The following is a 15,238-nucleotide window of genomic DNA, read 5'->3' on the forward strand; positions in this document are numbered from 1 at the left end:
GAGGCTGCTGCTGCCTATTGAAATCACTGGCCACATGAAGAAATGGAACACTGGTCACTTTAATAATGTTTACATATCTTGAACTACTCATCTCATATGTATATACTGTATTCTATTCTATAATATTCTACTGTATCTTAGTCCATGCTGCTCTGTCATTGCTTGTCCATATATGTATTCATAAATTCCATTCCTTACTAGTTTTGCGTGTATTGGGTATATGTTGTGAAATTATTAGATATTGCTTGTTAGATATTACTGCACTGTCGGAGCTAGAAGGACAAGCATTTCGCTACACCCACTATAACATCTGCTAAACACGTGTATGTGACAAATACAATTTGATTTGATTTGATCTCTTTCAACCATAAAGTTTTTAAATTCCTCATCAATCCATGGAGCCTTGTCAGTTTCTTAACAGGTGCATGTTTATCAATAATTGGAAGAAGCAATTTCACAAATTCATCAAGTGCAGCGTCTGGATGATCCTTATTATTCATATCCGTCCACACTATTTTAGGCCCAGCTTTTGGAACTTTGGCTTTCCTGGATATAGCAATATTGTGATCACTGCACGGATACAGCTTTAAAACAAAGTCCTACAGTATTAGTCATGTTTTCAATACATGTGAATGATCTTGTTCCTGTAGTGTTTGTAAACACCCTGGTAGGTTAATTAATAACATGAACCAGATTACAGGCACTGGTCACAGTGAGAAGCTTCCTCTTGAGAGGACAGCTTGATGAAAACCAGTCAATATTCAGGTCCCCAGGAAAGTAGACCTCTCTGTTTACATCACATACACTATCAAGCATTTCACACACATTATTTAAATACTGCCTGTTAGCACTTGGTGGCCTATAGCAACACCCCAAAATAATAGGCTTTAGATGATGCAGGTGAACCTGCAACCACAGCACTTTAATAACACTTGGTAGCTAGTTATGAGGTTGGGAGATTGGCTCTGACAGTGTATAGAGAAATAGATTCAACACCCAACCCATCCCTACCCCTCGAAAATTCCACAGGGTTGCATTCCTGGAGGAGAAAAAGTGCTGTAGAGACATAATGATGGGAGAGATAAAAACACATACACACCCACAGATCTGTAGAGCTGCAAAAAGGCCACCTTGCTAGACGCTTGGTAAAAGATGGCACCTTATTTCCTATATATAGCGCATCACTTGTGACCAGAGCCATTTGGGCCCTGGTCAAAAGTAGTGCACTAAATAGGCACTCAGAATCAGTTCTGGAGCTCCTTTAAGAGTGCAGACACAGGGAGAGTGAGGTACAAACTGGTTGGAACAATGGGGGACACACAAGGAACAACGGCCTTGAGAGAATTCTGAAAAGGAAAGCATTTTCTTTACAGTTCTAGGTGATGTTAAGTGCACTACTCTCTGCTTATCAACTTGGTTTTGTTCATGAGATGAACACTGGAATGTTATTACGGTTATGAAACAGGAAGAAAGTATGTCTCTCTCAATCTCTCTATCAGCCCTATGTATCTCATTTACACACTCACTGTTCTTTGCTACTCCCTTTGTCCTTTTCTCTCTTTTTCACTTTCTCTGTCTCCCTGCAGATAGAGCTAACGCATGTCTCTGGAATGTGTAGCCGTCTGTCTCAGTAAAGACACACACACACACACACACACACACACACACACACACACACACACACACACACACACACACACACACATATGCACACACTCACAGTCACACACACACACCGAGATGTGAGCACAGTCTCTTCCACTCCCCTCATGTTTAACTGCCGCTCCAACTAGCCGCAACAAAAAAAGGGATGATCCACTGACAACAGACAAACACAGATCATATTAGTCTCAACGTGGCCCCTCTCACTCCGCGCCGCCCGCTCGCCCCTCCTCCTCACTCTCCGTCTATTTTTAAAAGTGTTTAATGAGCGATGTGATCGTTGTGACAGTACAGGATACCATGGCGACGGGGTCAAGGTGAGCCCAGACTACAGTGACTCAGATGGCTCTAATGAGGCGAGAGACACGGGCAACACTGACCACAACCACTACTGTGACTGTGAACCTAGGACTATTGTGACCATGAAACTAGGGCCATAAGGACTACTGTGACCATGAAACTAGGGCCATAAGGACTACTGTGACCATGAAACTAGGGCCATAAGGATTACTGTGACCATGAAACTAGGACCATAAGGACTACTGTGACCATGAAACTAGGGCCATAAGGACTACTGTGACCATGAAACTAGGACCATAAGGACTACTGTGACCATGAAACTAGGGCCATAAGGACTACTGTGACCATGAAACTAGGACCACAAGGACTACTGTGACCTTAAAACTAGGTCCACAACCACTACTGTGACAATGAAACTAGGTCCACAGCCACTACTGTGACAATGAAACTAGGTCCACAACCACTACTGTTACCATGAAACTACAGTAAGACCCCAAAGACTATTGTGACTAGACATTAGGACCACAAAGAGTACTGTAACCACACAAAATTACAATTTAAAACTTATAGGGGGCACTATGACCACAAGAGGGCCACACAGGCAACCCACCACCATAAACATTTAGATCGCCTCGACCACATTAAAAACTTTTCCTGCAGTCAATGACAGAAAGTGCCCTCTAGTGGCTTCATGGGTGGAAGGTTATTAATATTTTTCATAATTTCATAATTATTCAACATTATTTCAAAACTACCACTGAAAATATGGTGTTTCAATGTCACATGGGCCCTCAGCCAGCCAAATCACCAGTTGAGATCTTTATCAGCCTTTCTCCCCTCCAACACATGCAAATAGTTCAGGTAGCCATGATTAGCTGTTCAGGAGTCTTATGGCTTGGGGGTAGAAGCTGTTAAGAAGCCTTTTGGACCTAGAATTGGAGCTCCAGTACCGCTTGCCGTGCGGTAGCAGAGAGAACAGTCTATAACTAGGGTGGCCGGAGTCTTATTTTAATTGTTTTAATTTTAAATTTTTGTTATATTTTAGTTTTATTATTAATTGTTTAGTTTTTTTCGTTTTACTTATTTTTTAATTTTTTTTGTTTTTGTTTTTGTTTTTTATGGGGGAATGGATCAGCTCAATATTGCAGATAGATTGTATCTTCTATTAATGTAATTGTCTGCATCACTTCCAATCCCCCATGTTTTTTTTATATATATATATATATACTCCCCTTTATTACTTTTCTACCCCACCATCCTTTCCCAACTTGGAGTAAATTAGTGAACAACAATGCCCAGGCCTCTACTTCCGGTATATACTTACTAGCTACACATTATGGACAGAGTTAATTTTACAATAATTCTATTATATATATATATATAAAATAAAAATAAAATATATATATATATTTATTTTATTTTTTTTGCTCCTGAACTTCTTCTCCTCTCAACCTCTCCAATCATTTTCATGATGTCCATCCGGTTTTCCATATCTTTCTAACTGTGCTCTTTCCCAAAAGCTCCCAACATACAACCTATATACTTATTGTGGACACAGTATGCTTACATTATTAGCTATCTTTGTTATTATTTGTTGTTATTTGTTATTAGTCCCATCCTTCAACTCTATTCAATACCTCCCATCTATCTCTTAACACCATCCATATAGGATTTCTATTTGCCATATATATTTCAACTGTACTGTGATGTTTTACAAAAGTTCTGAACCTTTCTATTCTCATTGCTTCTACAGATTGTGAATTAAAAATAAATTGTTTTTGCAATAAGTATTATTATATTATTGATTGATTGACTATGACTTTTCAGATCACCCAGTAATGCTATCTGCAAGGTTAGCTCCAGGTAAATATTGCAATCCTTTAGCCATTCCTGGACCTGTGTCCAAAAACGAGCTACAAATGGACAGAACCAAAACAAATGATCTAATGATTCTGTCTCTTCACAGCAAAATCTGCAGAGCTGGGAAGATTGTATCCCCCATATAAATAACATTCTATTGGTAGCAAGAATTGTATATAATAATTTAAATTGAAAGATTCTAATTTTTGAATCCGGTGTCGTTTTGCGTGTCAGTTCATAAACACTATGCCATGGGATCAGTACGTCAAAGATCTCTTCCCAACTATTTTGCAATCTATATGGGACGGCTGTCAATCCTTTGGTCCTTAAGTGAAACTGATATACTTTTTTATTTATCACAGTTTTCCTTAACCAATTATGTTCTTTAATGCAAGGCCGACAGACAAGTTCCTTACTTTCTCCCCCTTCCACTTTCCTCTTCCACTTTTGCGGTAAGGCTGCAATTATTTGGTTGTAATTTTGGGTAGAGCAGACATTTCCATATGTTTTTGTTAGCTGCATGTGCGACATAACTCCACCAGTCCTACCGATGATATCATTTACGAAGATTATACCTTTTTTAAACATTCTGTCAAAAAATAAAGGTTTTTTGTCAATTAGTATATTTAAATTTAACCACAATATTTGTTGCATTATTTGTTCTGTCGTTTCTGGAGGATTAAATTGAAATTGCAACCAACTTTCTATGGCTTGTTTTAGAAATAGTGATATTTGGGAGATTATTTCCTTTTCAAATAACTGAAAGTGAGAGGTTGTAATCTGAATAAAGGGAAAAAGGCCTTTCTTGAACATTGGGTGAGACAATCTTACTAATTTGCTTGAGAACCAGTTCGGATTTAAGTATAACTTTTGTATGACTGAAGCTTTTAGTGATAGGTCTAATGCTTTAATATTTAATCATTTCTGTCCTCCGAATTCATATTCATTATATAAATATGCCCTTTTAATTTTGTCTGGCTTGCCGTTCCAAATAAAATTTAATATTTTTTTCTCATATAATTTAAAAAACTGTTCGCTAGGCGTAGGCAAGACCATAAGCAAATAGGTAAACTGGGATAATACTAAAGAGTTAATCAGGGTGATTTTTCCACAAATTGACAGGTATTTTCCTTTCCATGGTAGTAAGATCTTGTCTATTTTTGCTAAATTTCTATTAAAATGTATTGAAGTGAGATCATTTATTTCCTTTGGGATATGTATTACGAGTATATCCACATCATCATCAGACCATTTTATTGGTAAACTACATGGTCATGTAAAAATTGTATTTTTTAGTGATCCAATACGTAATATAGTACATTTGTCATAATTTGGTTGTAATCCAGAGAGGTTAGAACATTTATCTAGATCCTCTATGAGGCTGTGGAGGGATTCTAGTTGTGGATTTAAAAGAAAACATGAATCATCAGCGTACAATAACACCTTTGTTTTTAAGCCCTGTATTTCTAATCCTCTGATATTATTATTGGATCTGATTTTAATAGCTAACATCTCGATGGCCACAATAAATAGATATGCCGATAGTGGACAACCTTGTTTCACTCCTCTTGACAGTTTAAAACTTTCGGAGAAATAGCCATTATTTACTATTTTACACCTAGGGTTACTATACATGATTTTGACCCATTTTATAAGAGATTCTCCAAAATTGAAATGCTCCAGGCATTTATATATAAACCACAGTCGAACTTTATCAAATGCCTTTTCGAAGTCTGCTATGAATAGCAGGCCTGGTTTCCCATATTTTCCATAGTGTTCCATTGTTTCCAATACTTGCCTTATATTATCTCCAATGTATCTTCCATGTAAAAAAACCTGTCTGATTAGAATTAATAATATCCGACAATACCTTTTTAATTCTATGCGCTATACATTTTGCTAGGATTTTTGCATCACAACACTGAAGTGTAAGGGGCCTCCAATTTTGTAAATGGACTGGATCTTTATATTTTCCACTTGTATCCTGTTTCAGTAATAATGAGATCAGACCTTCTTCTTGAGTGTCAGATAATATACCATTTACATAGGAGTGGTTAAAACATGCTAATAACGGTCCTCTTAGTATATCAAAAAAGGTTTGGTATACCTCGACTGGTATGCCATCCAACCCTGGAGTTTTCCCGGACTTAAAGTCTTTAATTGCATCCAGAAGTTCCTCCTCTGTAATTTCACCTTCACATTAGTCTTTCTGTGTGGCTGTTAATTTGACATTATCAATAGAAAAAAATCTCTACAATTAGCTTCAGTTAGAGGAGATGGAGGCGACTGAAAAGAAAATATATGCTTAAAGTACTTTGTTTCTTCCTTCAAAATATCATTTGGTGAATTATGGGTGACTCCGTCAATTGTAACCAGTTTCATTAAGTTATTTTTGGTAGCATTCCTATGTTGAAGATTAAAAAATAATTTTGTGCATTTTTCCCCATATTCCATCCAGTTTGCTTTAATTTTATAATATATTACACTTGATCTTTCTTGAATAAGTTTCTCCATTTCTTTTAATTCTGAGCCTCTATGTTACAGTTTTTATTGCCATCTATCTGTTCTGTTAGACTTTCTATTTCCTTTCTTAGTATAAACTCTTTTGACCTAAATCGCTTTTGTTTTCGAGATGAGTACTGAATTGCATGGCCTCTAATGGCACATTTAAAGGTGTCCCATACAATAAGGGGATTCGCTGTACCTATGTTATGTTGGAAAAAGTCAGTTATAAATTCCTTTGTTCTAATTATAAATAAATGATCATCCAATAGGCTTTGATAAAATTTCCAATATCCTCGCCCACGTGGAAATTCAGTAAGAGTAATGTATATGCCTATTATATGATGGTCCGACCGCATTCTGTCCCCTATCAACACTTTTTTTTACTTTTGGTGCCAACGAGAATGAGATAAGAAAGAAGTCAAGACGACTAGCTTGATTCAGTCTCCGCCATGTATATCTCACTAGATCAGTATATTTAAGCCTCCATATATCTACTAGTTCTAATGTATCCATGACATTCACAATTTCCTTAAGAGCATGTGGGTGATTGTTTGTGGTGTGATTTCCTTTACGGTGGCTGGAGTCTTTGATCATTTTTAGGGTCTTCCTCTGACACCGCCTGGTATAGAGGTCCTGGATGGCAGGAAGCTTGGCCCCAGTGATGTACTGGGCCATACGCACTACCCTCTGTAGTGCCTTGCGGTTGGAGGCCGAGCAGTTGCCATACCAGGCGGTGATGCAACCATTCAGGATGCTCTCGATGGTGCAGCAGTATAACTTTTTGAGGATCTGAGGACCCATGCCAAATCTTTTCAGTCTCCTGAGGGGAAATAGGCTTTGTCGTGCCCTCTTCACGACTGTCTTGGTGTGTTTGGACAATGATAGTTTGTTGGTGATGTAGACACCAAGGAACTTGAAGCTCTCAACCTGTTCCACTACATCCCCTTCGATGAGAATGGGGGCGTGCTCATCTCTCTTTTTTTCCCCTGTAGTCCACAATCACCTCCTTTGTCTTGATCACGTTGAGGGAGAGGTTGTTATCCTGGCACCACACGGCCAGGTCTCTGACCTCCTCCCTATAGGCTGTCTCATCATTGTCGGTGATCAGGCCTACCACTGTTGTGTCGTCGGCAAACTTAATGATGGTGTTGGAGTCGTGCTTGGCCACGCAGTCATGGGTGAACAGGGAGTACAGGAGGGGACTGAGCACGCACCCGAGGGGCCCCTGTGTTGAGGATCAGTGTGGCAGATGTGTTGTTGCCTACCCTTACCACCTGGGGGCGGCCCGTCAGGAAGTCCAGGATCCAGTTGCAGAGGGAGGTGTTTAGTCCCAGGGTCCTTAGCTTAGTGATGAGCTTTGAGGGCACTATGGTGTTGAACGCTGAGATGTAGTCAATGAATAGCATTCTCACGTAGGTGTTCCTCTTGTCCAGGTGGGAAAGGGCAGTGTGGAGTGCAATAGAGATTATATAATCTGTGGATCTGTTGGGGCGGTATGCAAATTGGAGTGGATCTAGTGTTTCTGGGATAATGGTGTTGATGTGAGCCATGATCAGCCTTTCAAAGCACTTCATGGCTACAGACTACAGAGACCACTGCAAATTTTTCTTAAATCACCATCTCTACATGTATGACAGCCTTTCCATTCCAGTGTCTGTTGAATTCCAACACAGGCACACCTCATTTTACTGAATTAGGTACTGATTAGGTGATCACCTGAACCAAATCTTATTTAATGAGGAAAAGTATAAAAACCACTGCTGTGGTCATCACTATCCTCTTGCAATAGGACCAGCTGGATGGTAAAAACAGTGCTAATAGTACCTAAAAAGTAATATTAATCAAAAATGACTCTCTACTGACCGGGATGACTGCCAACTCATTCGAATGTCACTCAACAACTGTAGGATGACATCAAGTGGCCTACAAAAAGAATGGCAAACGCCAGCTGGGGTGAAGTGCACGGCGAGGACGGTTCTAAACAGGCTCCTAGGGGCAGAGCTGAAGTCGTGCAAAGCTAGAAAAAAGCCCTTCCTCAATGAGAAGCAAAGAAGAGCCAGGCTGAGGTTTGCAAAAGACCATAAGTTGTGGGTGACCAAATACTTATTTTCCACCATAATTTGCAAATAAATTCATCAGAAATCCTACAATGTGATTTTCTGGAGAAAAAAATTCTCAATTTGTCTGTCATAGTTGACGTGTACCTATGATGAAAATGACAGGCCTCTCTCATCTTTTTAAGTGGGAGAACTTGCACAATTGGTGGCTGACTAAATACTTTTTTCCCCCACTGTATATGCATGAAAATAAAGATGTTTCACACTAGGGGAGATTTTTGGACACTAGGGGACGCCTAGGCATTCTTATTGATAAATGTCTATAAAGATGGATTGGTATAAGATATCTGCTCCATTTTTGGGGAACATGTTGACAAGATGTTGGGAATCACTGGAGGGGAATACTGACCAACTGTGCATCTCTGAACAGTCACCTCAGTGTACAGCTCAATAAACACACTAGGCGTTTGTTATATTTCAGTCTTCTGTGATGTATATAAAGTGTAATATTGGGATGCAAACTTAAAATGGAATACATTTAAAGTCTATATCTGACATGGTACAGGTGTCTTGTTTTTTGTAAGCCTATTAACCATGTGTGTGAGATGTACACCTCTGTTTCAAAGTAGATTTGTTCAAGACTACCAAGAAACACTCTGTGTTACCATGATTTAGCACTACCAAGGAACGCTCTGTGTGACCCTGATTTAGCCCACTGCAGTAAAAGGTTAACCCAATTACATTACAGCTATGCTACCAATATAGCTACAGAATGCCATTTACTTCCAACTCAGTGGCCTTGTTAGATTGTCTGCCCTGAGATTGGAAGGTTGTGGGTTTGATTCCCCGGTCGAGTCCTATCTAAAACTCTACAAATGGGACCTGATGTCTCTCTGCTTGGCACTCAGCATTAAGGAGATGGATTGGGGGTAAGATCCTGTGATAGACTAGGATCCTGTCCAGGGGGAGTACATCAAGCTGCCTCACGCTACAGAAATAGGAGATAGGCTCCTGCACTATTCAGGCTCATTCTGACAAGGCTACTTACTTAATGCCATTTACCAGAGGCTTTTATCCAACGCTAGATCACACTACATTGAGACAAAGTTCCCATCAGTTGAAGGGAGATAAAGCCTTCTATACAGAGTGAGAGAGGCTTTTGTTCAGTAGTCTCTCCATGTGGTTGGGGTGACTGCTGTGCCAAGGAGGATTATGGGGGACATAAAGAAAAACAATGCACAGCAGAGGTGATTAGAGATTGTTCTAATTAGCCAGCAGTCATTAGGTTGCTTAGAAAGAGAGAGAGAGAGAGAAATAAAATCAACAAGCATGAAATGAAAATTGCCACATTATTAACACTAGGAACCACCCCCGCTCACTAGCATCTAACGGCAGCATCTAGCTAGCCTGACAGGGACTACGTCCCAAATGGCACCCTATTCCCTATATATTGCAATACTTTTAATCAAGGCACATTGCTGCTCTGATCCCTGACTGATGCTCTGATCCCAGTAGCAGTCAGCAAGAAACAGAAAGAGAAATATACAGAGAGAAACAGAAGCTAGGTTTCCATCCAATCAGCGACAGATTTTCACGCGAATATTCAAAAATCCACATAAAGAAAATATGCGCATTTTCCACCAAACCGTCTTGTTGCGGATAAAAATCAGTGCGTGATGACGTAGTGCACACAAAAAGTACTTTTCGCTTAAGTTTTCATGTACTGAATAAAAATCGAAAGTTCAATGTGTTTCCATAGCCAACAACAGCTCGCAATCTACATGATGAGATTGTTATGTATAAGAGCAAGAATAATTTTTTTTTGTCAAACAGCAGTCAAGCATCGATCATCATGTCACCAGAATAAGACCCTCGATATTTTATTGGAAAAGAGCATCAAGCGCATAGCGTGCTCTTTCACCACCCTGTGAAGTTCATCATAACTTATTTCATCTGTAGCCTAATAAGCTGCATGGTTTCGCGAGTCGTAGTGGGAGGACCACACAACATATCATCGCGTGACTCCAAGTTTACTTCGATATGATGGTTATTATATCAATATTTGCACATAAAGGCGTTTACACCGCCATTTCTCGCATAATTAAATGTACAAACACAAAAATATCCCACCATGTCGAACGAACAAATTATAACAAATTCCATCACAGCTGTCGTGAATCTTTTTCTATACGGTATGACATCACTAGCATTAAAACAGTGGATAGAAAGGTGGTTAGAGCGAGAGAGAACAAGACAGATAGACTGAACGATAGAGAGAGCAAATGAGAGAGTTATAGAGTGTGATTCTGTAATTTTCAATCCATTTACCCTCCATGGGTAGTTGAACAGTTCAATATGTATTCCTCAGCAATATAGCCCCACAATGGTCCATGATAGCCCATGCTTGTGTCCTTAATGGCACCCTACTCCCTACATAGTGCACTACACTATGGGCCATTTGGGATGCAGGCCATTTCTGTTCTGTTCATCCTCTCTCTGTGTGTGGCTTCTAGACTAAGATGACACTGGGAAGTTGCCTCCTAGTCAGCCTACGCTCTCTCTCTGAGATGGATGACAACATTATCAAAATTAGCATAAGCTCATATCATTCTTTATTTGTAGTATCTTCCCATGATTAAAACATCAAGATAGTGTGCTCGCACTACTGCCCTCTCCTCTGGGAGTGCACATGATGTCTCCTTTAGTCAGGACTTGTGCCCCCAGCCTGGCTGTCTGCAGTTCAGTAATTAAAGTGCAGATTAGCGCTCACCACACCATTAATGAGTATCCCAGCATTCCCTTGGGGCTGTGGAGAGGATAGATAGTCCATCAATCCACAATGTTAACGCTGGGTAACGGGAACACGCAATGTATAGAATGGAGAGAGGCTTGTGTTCTTATTTCATTATGCTACTGTATTGTTCCTTCCCCCGCATCTGTGCTAAGAACACACACACACACACTGGCATGTGCATGTGCATGGACATGTACGCACGCACGTATGCACACACACACACACACACACACACACACACACACACACACAGATACATACAGTCTCCTCACAGTGCCTTTAGCGTGATGTGCAAATATTACTGGAAGTGACTCAGAGGCCCAGGCTGAATGTGTGAGCATGACATAAGCAAAGTGTCAAAACCATCCTGTTGCTGTTAAGATGCCCACTTTACAATTCTCATGTATTCACAAACACATCACTTCCAAGAAAATATCTCCAGGACGTCATCCAGGACCTGTGTGTGTGCTTGTCTGTGTATGCGCGCGTGTGTGTGTGTGTGTGTGTGTGTGTGTGTGTGTGTGGACGTGTTTAACTATTCTTGTGGGGACCAGAAGTCCCCACAAGAATAGTAAACAAACAAACATTTGACCAACTGGGGACATTTTGTTAGTCCCCACGAGGTCAAATGCTATTTCTAGGGGGTTTAGGGTTAAGGTTAGAATTAATGTTAGGGTTAGAATTACGTTAAGGGTTAGGAGCTAGGGTTAGTTTTAGGGTTAGGAGCTAGGGTTAGGTTTAGGGTTAAGGTTAGGTTAGGTTTTTGGGTTAAGGTTAGGGTTAAGGTTTGGGTTAGGGTAAGGGAAAGAATACGGTTTAGTGTTAGGGGTTAGGGAAAATAGGATTTTGAATGGGACTGAATTGTGTCCCCCCACAAGGTTAGCTGTACAATACTCTCTGTGTGTGTGTGTGTGTGTGTGTACACATGCACCAGTTCAATCCACTTAACCAGAGTAGAGGAAGACGGGCCAACAGGATTGATCTGATAGGAGGAAGGCAAACAGTATGTTTCCGAGTTCCATGAGGCCTTGTGAAAACTGCCTGTCCTACTTAGAGGGAACACTCCTCGCCCTGTGTGAAGGCAGCCTTGCCAGGAACACAGCAGGGGGCATAAGAGAGAGAGAAATAGAGAGGGGAGAAAAAGAGAGAGAAATAGAGAGAGAGAGAGAGAGAGAGAGAGAGAGAGAGAGAGAGAGAGAGAGAGAGAGAGAGAGAGAGAGAGAGAGAGAGAGAAAGAAAGGGGAGAGAGATAGAGGAAGAGGGAGAGGTAGAGATGGAAATAGAGACAGAGGGAGAGAGAGAAGAGAGAGAAATAAAGGGGAGAGAGACAGAAAGGTATAGAGAGTGACAGGTGCACTAAAAGCCCAGCGAGTCTGTTCCCAGCAGCAGCATGGATCCACACTGGAGAAGAGCTGCTTAGCATAACGAGACAGCAGGCAACAGGAGAGGTTTTATAAAGAGGAGGAAAAAGAGGAGGATGGAGAGAAGAGGGAGGGCGAGGTGGAGGTGTTGGAGGTGGAAGTTGTAGGGGTTGAAAATGCTGCCATCCTGCCACGTTGCTGGCAGCCCAGCCTGCCTAAAGACAAGGTGGCAGGATTTGGGGGGAAAAGGAAGAAGCCAGAATCCACACTAGACTCCAGAACCCAGCAGGGGGTAATCTAAACTGCTGTCTACTACTCCTGGTTCTCCAATACCAGCTGCTCTTCATTCAAACTGTCTGCTAGTCCTGGTTCTCCAATACCAGCTGCTCTTCATTCAAACTGTCTGCTAGTCCTGGTTCTCCAATACCAGCTGCTCTTTATTCAAACTGTCTGCTAGTCCTGGTTCTCCAATACCAGCTGCTCTTCATTCAAACTGTCTGCTAGTCCTGGTTCTCCAATACCAGCTGCTCTTTATTCAAACTGTCTGCTAGTCCTGGTTCTCCAATACCACCTGCTCATAATTCAAACTGTCTGCTAGTCCTGGTTCTCCAATACCAGTTGCTCTTCATTCAAACTGTTTGCTAACCGAACGCACCATTGGGTGCACACTGCCTGCCCTACAGGACACCTACAACACCAGGTGTCGCAGGAAGGCCAAGAAGATCATCAGGGACCTCAGCCACCCCCTGTTCTCCCCGTTTCAATCACTCAGACGTGGGCAGTATAGGAGCATCATGACAAACTGTAAGACTGGCCAATAGTTTCTACCCCCAGACCATCACGCTGCTGAATAGCCACCACTAGTCAGCTACCTGCTCCCCCTCTCCTCCTCCTGCCCCCTCAGACTTCCTACCACCCCCATGGACATCCTCCCCAACCCAATGGACATTTATCATGCTGAATAGCTACCACTAGTCAGCTATCTGCTCCCCCTGTCCCCCCTTCCTACTCCCCCGGTATTCCTACCCCCCTCCCCTCCTCCATTGCTGCTCCTCCTATGCCCCCCCCCCCCCCCCCCCCCCTCAATATATATAATTAATTTTTAGAAATGTATTTTTTTATTTCACTTTTTCCTGCATTGTTGGAGGTCGTAATTTCACTGTACCCTATTAAACTCTATAATCTAAAAACACACACACACACAGTAGGTAATGGAAACACAACACACGGTACCAAGTTTTAGGCCTCGCTTGCTTGTCTTCATTTTGATAGATAGCCTTTTATAGGCAGATTTTGATAGATCACCTCTCAAGGTTGGATAAGTACAGTGGGGAGAACAAGTATTTGATACACTGCCGATTTTGCAGGTTTTCCTACTTACAAAGCATGTAGAGGTCTGTAATTTTTATCATAGGTACACTTCAACTGTGAGAGACGGAATCTAAAACAAAAATCCAGAAAATCACATTGTATGATTTTTAAGTAATTCATTTGTATTTTATTGCATGACATAAGTAGTTTGATACATCAGAAAAGCAGAACTTAATATTTGGTACAGAAACCTTTGTTTGCAATTACAGAGATCATACGTTTCCTGTAGGTCTTGACCAGGTTTGCACACACTGCAGCAGGGATTTTGGCCCACTCCTCCATACAGACCTTCTCCAGATCCTTCAGGTTTCGGGGCTGTCGCTGGGCAATACGGACTTTCAGCTCCCTCCAAAGATTTTCTATTGGGTTCAGGTCTGGAGACTGGCTAGGCCACTCCAGGACCTTGAGATGCTTCTTACGGAGCCACTCCTTAGTTGCCCTGGCTGTGTGTTTCGGGTCGTTGTCATGCTGGAAGACCCAGCCACGACCCATCTTCAATGCTCTTACTGAGGGAAGGAGGTTGTAGGCCAAGATCTCGCGATACATGGCCCCATCCATCCTCCCCTCAATACGGTGCAGTCGTCCTGTCCCCTTTGCAGAAAAGCATCCCCAAAGAATGATGTTTCCACCTCCATGCTTCACGGTTGGGATGGTGTTCTTGGGGTTGTACTCATCCTTCTTCTTCTTCCAAACACGGCGAGTGGAGTTTAGACCAAAAAGCTATATTTTTGTCTCATCAGACCACATGACCTTCTCCCATTCCTCCTCTGGATCATCCAGATGGTCATTGGCAAACTTCAGACGGGCCTGGACATGCGCTGGTTTGAGCAGGGGGACCTTGCGTGCGCTGCAGGATTTTAATCCATGACGGCGTAGTGTGTTACTAATGGTTTTCTTTGAGACTGTGGTCCCAGCTCTCTTCAGGTCATTGACCAGGTCCTGCCGTGTAGTTCTGGGCTGATCCCTCACCTTCCTCATGATCATTGATGCCCCACGAGGTGAGATCTTGCATGGAGCCCCAGACCGAGGGTGATTGACCGTCATCTTGAACTTTTTCCATTTTCTAATAATTGGTAAGCCGGAATTCTTACTGGTTGGTAGGTGATCAAATACTTATGTCATGCAATAAAATGCAAATCAATTACTTAAAAATCATACAATGTGATTTTCTGGATTTTTGTTTTAGATTGCGTCTCTCACAGTTGAAGTGTACCTATGATAAAAATTACAGACCTCTACATGCTTTGTAAGTAGTAAAACCTACAAAATCGGCAGTGTATCAAATACTTGTTCTCCCCACTGTATGTGTCTCTCAGTAAGGAGTTGAT

General features: G+C 41.4%; 1 pseudogene across 1 annotated transcript in view; it reads right to left on the reverse strand.

Annotated features, from left to right (window-relative positions):
* LOC311127966 (voltage-dependent N-type calcium channel subunit alpha-1B-like) overlaps positions 1 to 15,238 on the reverse strand; it is a 209,627-nt pseudogene that overhangs the window by 117,532 nt on the left and 76,857 nt on the right. The gene's annotated exons all lie outside the window — the stretch shown is intronic.

The sequence above is a fragment of the Coregonus lavaretus genome, assembly GCF_964263955.1.
Source record: "Coregonus lavaretus genome assembly, chromosome: 4".
Lineage (NCBI taxonomy): Eukaryota > Metazoa > Chordata > Actinopteri > Salmoniformes > Salmonidae > Coregonus > Coregonus lavaretus.